The following is a 5156-nucleotide window of genomic DNA, read 5'->3' on the forward strand; positions in this document are numbered from 1 at the left end:
GATGGATGACACTGGCAGTCCTCTGGACAATGAGCAGTTCTGTACTACACACAGATTCAAGCCTCCCATATTAGAGTTGCTAAAGTTACGAAACGCACTGCCTCGACAATTTGTATTCCTGACCAAAAATATAATGACGCACCGAACCGTACAACCACAGTTACCCCGACTATCACTCCAGGGAATCTCAATTGTGGACAGAAAGCGCGGCAACTCCTTTATTAGGAAATGTTTCACAGGAAACTTATTCCCTGGACGTCAAAAAAAAAAAAAAGGATATTTTAAATAAATTTGATGAGGAATCGATTGCCACGCTGCGAACTATGTATCTGACTCTACCCATACCCCCAAGGCAAAAGAGACCCACTTCAAAATTATGACTGACATCTACCCATCTAAGGAATTATCGAGGGTACGCTTTAATTTTGAAGATAATATTTGTACATTTTGTGAAGACAACATTGAAACCACTGACCATATATTTTTTCTCCTTCTCATTCCATCGTCACCAGTTTCCTTCTCAAAAGATGATATAACATTCTGTTTACTTATAAGCAACATAACAGATGAACTCTGTGTCAATGTTCTTTTAGGCCTGGCCAAGTTCTTCATTCACAAGAACAGAATGCAAAAATGCTCCCCAAATTTTAATGTCTTCATAAACGATTTTGAAATATAAAAAAAAAAAAAAAAATCCTTAAAACTTATGGAAAAATCCGAAAACAAAAAAATATAGTTACCCATGTCCGAGGTTCCTTTTTTTTTTGGTAAAAAAAAAAAAAAAAAAAAACAAAAAAAACAACTTGATTACATGTTACATTCCCCTTGCAATTTTTTTTTTTTTTTTCGTTTTAATTTCTTATTTGTCTATCTATTGATTTAATTACTTCCTTTTAATTTCTTTTTTTGTCTCGCACTGTAAATTTCTCACAAACCTGTAACACTATTAACTTCTCATTACATACAGAACAAATGTCCTGATGTCCGTTGCTTCCTCATCCCTGGTTGTTTCATTGACATTCAGTTCTACCTTGCTATGTTTATTTGTACATTTGTATATTTGGGTGTACTATTTATGTTCAATTAAAAACAGTTTGATGTCTGAGATTCCTTGTGAACCGCCAACTTAATTACATGTTATATTCCCCTCACAATTTTTTTTTTTTCGTTTTTAATTTTATTTTTCTATCTATTTATTTAATTATATCCTTCTAATTTTCTTTTTTTGTCTAGCATTAAAAATTTCTCGCAAACCGTTAACACTATTAACTTCTGATTACTTACACCACGAATGCGCTTATGCCCCCCCACCCATCCCGCTTTTTCCGTACGGAGGCAGACACTGAGATCGAAAGCAAATGGGTGTCATTGAAATGCAGTAACAGGGTGATAACAGCCGTGTTCGAAGTGTGTAGGGGCTTATAGGAGAGCAGAAGCACGTCACGCAATTCACCTGAGTTCGGAGGATCGGGAGTACCAGGGCCCATAGCGGAGAAGCGGAAGAGCGGAGTTATGTGTCTCTTCTCAAAGGCGGGGAAGCTGGGGGGCAGCAGGACCCCTTAGACCGGCTAAGGTGAGCCTACTCCGGACAGAGATCACCCGGAGTTATGACTGGAGCTCCCGGACCTCTGGGCACACACATATGTGAATGAGTGGATGAGCTAATGTTGGTTTGGTTGTGGATACGTTTCGGCCAATGCTATCAGCACAGCGATGATGAGTTCAGGTGTGTCTGTGTGTGTTTGTGTGTTTGTGTGTGTGTGTGTGTGTGTGTGTGTGTGTGCGTGTGTTTGTGTGTGTGTGAGAGTTTGTTTTTGTGGGTTGGGGGGGGTTCCCGCGGACACGGAGTACCAGGGCCTGGAGCGGATGAGGTGAGGAGCGGAGGAGAGCAGAAGCCCGGAGCGTGATTCGCTTGTGTCCAGCGGTTCGGGAGTTCCAGGGCCCGAAACGGAGGAGCGGAGGAGCGGAGGAGCGGAGGAGCGGAGGAGCGGAGGAGCGGAGGAGCGGAGGAGCGGAGGACAGCAAAACCCCTTTCTGCAATTCGCCTGAGTCCGGCGGATCGGTAGTACCTGGTTCCGCAGCGGATGAGCGGAGGAGTGGAGGAGATGTTTCTCTTCTCAGAGGCGGCGAGGGGGGGGGGGCAGGACCCCTTACCCTTATCCCCCCCGGACGTTTGAGTGGAGCTCCCGGACCTCCGGGCACGCACATGCGAATGACTGGATCACAGGGAGTGCCAGGGCCTGGAGCGGATGAGCAGAGGAGAGGCGGAGGGCAGAAGCCCGGCCCTGTTCAAGAGTTCCAGGGTCCAAAGCGGGGGAGCGAAGAAGCGGAGGAGGGGAGGAGAGCGGAAGAGCAAAAAACTGGCCCGGAATTCACCGAAGTCCCGCGGATCGGGAGTTCCAGGGCCCGGAGCGGAAGAGCGGAGGAGCGGAGGAGAGGAGGAGCGGAGCAAAGCTAAGCCCGTCTTAACAACAAGGAAATTACAGATGAGGCTATAATTTCTAATGAAAACTTTAAATTCTATAGCCACGTATACACTTCGACATTGTCAAAAAGCGATTGTGACTCCTTTCCATTAAATATTCCTCAATATATCCCAAAAATAAACAACAAACAATATATGTTTGTTTATATATGTTTATATATAAACAACAAAAAATATACAGTTTGATGTCTGAGATTCCTTGTGAATCGCCAACTTAATTACATGTCGTATTCCCCTTGCATTTTTTTTTTTTGGTTTTAATTTCATTTGTCTATCTATTTATCTAATTATTTCCTTTTAATTTCGTTTTTTGTCTAGCACTGTAAATTTCTCACAAACCTGTAACACTATTAACTTCTCATTACATACAGAACAAATGTCCTCATGTCCGTTGCTTCCTCATGCCTGGTTGTTTCATTGACATTCAGTTCTACCTTGCTATGTTTATTTGTACATTTGTATATTTGGGTGTACTATTTATGTTCAATTAAAAACAGTTTGATGTCTGAGATTCCCTGTGAACCGCCAACTTAATTACATGTTATATTCCCCTCACAATTTTTTTTTTTTCGTTTTTAATTTTATTTTTCTATCTATTTATTTAATTATATCCTTTTAATTTTCTTTTTTTGTCTAGCATTAAAAATTTCTCGCAAACCGTTAACACTATTAACTTCTGATTACTTACAGCACGAATGCGCTTATGCCCCCCCACCCCCCCACCCCCCCGCTTTTTCCGTACGGTGGCAGACACTGAGATCGAAAGCAAATGGGTGTCATTGAAATGCAGTAACAGGGTGATAACAGCCGTGTTCGAAGTGTGTAGGGGCTTATAGTAGAGCAGAAGCACGTCACGCAATTCACCTGAGTTCGGAGGATCGGGAGTACCAGGGCCCATAGCGGAGAAGCGGAAGAGCGGAGTTATGTGTCTCTTCTCAAAGGCCGGGAAGCTGGGGGGCAGCAGGACCCCTTAGAGCGGCTAATGTGAGCCTTCTCCGGACATAGATCACCCGGACTTATGACTGGAGCTCCCGGACCTCTGGGCACACACATATGTGAATGAGTGGATGAGCTAATGTTGGTTTGGTTGTGGAAACGTTTCGGCCAATGCTATTAGCACAGCTATGATGAGTTCAGGTGTGTCTGTGTGTGTTTGTGTGTTTGTGTGTGTGTGTGTGTGTGTGTGTGTGCGTGTGTTTGTGTGTGTGTGAGAGTTTGTTTTTGTGGGTTGGGGGGGGTTCCCGCGGACACGGAGTACCAGGGCCTGGAGCGGATGAGGTGAGGAGCGGAGGAGAGCAGAAGCCCGGACCGTGATTCGCTTGTGTCCAGCGGTTCGGGAGTTCCAGGGCCCGAAACGGAGGAGCGGAGGAGCGGAGGACGGCAAAACCCCTTTCTGCAATTCGCCTGAGTCCGGCGGATCGGTAATACCTGGTTCCGCAGCGGAGGAGCGGAGGAGTGGAGGAGATGTTTCTCTTCTCAGAGGCGGCGAGGAGGGGGGGAGAGGGACAGGACCCCTTACCCTTACCCCCCCCGGACGTTTGAGTGGAGCTCCCGGACCTCCGGGCACGCACATGCGAATGACTGGATCACAGGGAGTGCCAGGGCCTGGAGCGGATGAGCAGAGGAGAGGCGGAGGGCAGAAGCCCGGCCCTGTTCAAGAGTTCCAGGGTCCAAAGCGGGGGAGCGAAGAAGCGGAGGAGGGGAGGAGAGCAGAAGAGCAAAAAAACTGGCCCGGAATTCACCGAAGTCCCGCGGATCGGGAGTTCCAGGGCCCGGAGCGGAAGAGCGGAGGAGAGGAGGAGCGGAGCAAAGCGGAAGCCCGTCTTAACAACAAGGAAATTACAGATGAGGCTATCATTTCCAATGAAAACTTTAAATTCTATAGCCACCTATACACTTCGACATTGTCAAAAAGCGATTGTGACTCCTTTCCATTAAATATTCCTCAATATATCCCAAAAATAAACAACAAACAATATATGTTTGTTTATATATGTTTATATATAAACAACAAAAAATATACAGTTTGATGTCTGAGATTCCTTGTGAATCGCCAACTTAATTACATGTCGTATTCCCCTTGCATTTTTTTTTTTCGGTTTTAATTTCATTGGTCTATCTATTTATTTAATTATTTCCTTTTAATTTCTTTTTTTGTCTAGCAATGTAAATTTCTCACAAACCGTTAACACTATTAACTTCTGATTACATACAGAACGAATGTCCTTATGTCCTTTTCTTCTTCATGCCTGGTTGTTTCATTGACATTCAGTTCTACCTTGCCATGTTTATTTGTACATTTGCGTGTACTATTTATGTTCAATTAAAAAAAAAAAAAAAAAAAGAATGAGAGGCTGAGAAAATCTCCATGTCTCTCTCTCTCCCCCCTTAATGCCCCCCCGCTTTTTCCGTACGTTGGCAGACAATGAGATCAAAAGCAAATGGGTGTCATCGTAATGCAGTAACAGGGTGATAAAGGCCATGTTAGAAGTGTGTATGGGCTTATTTTACAGGCTTTCCCCTGGTACTCCATGGATTACCAGGGGCGTTTCTGCCGTGAAGCTGAAAGGAGCTGTTTCGGTGTTCCTGTTTATAAATCCACTCAGCAATGAGGTGAAAAGCACATCGGTATCGATATAATTCGGTAACAGGGCGATAACATCCATGTATT

The sequence above is a fragment of the Fistularia commersonii genome, unplaced genomic scaffold (genome assembly GCF_037954325.1).
Source record: "Fistularia commersonii isolate RoL2024-O1a breed Wild unplaced genomic scaffold, RoL_Fcom_v1.0 HiC_scaffold_96, whole genome shotgun sequence".
Taxonomy (NCBI): domain Eukaryota; kingdom Metazoa; phylum Chordata; class Actinopteri; order Syngnathiformes; family Fistulariidae; genus Fistularia; species Fistularia commersonii.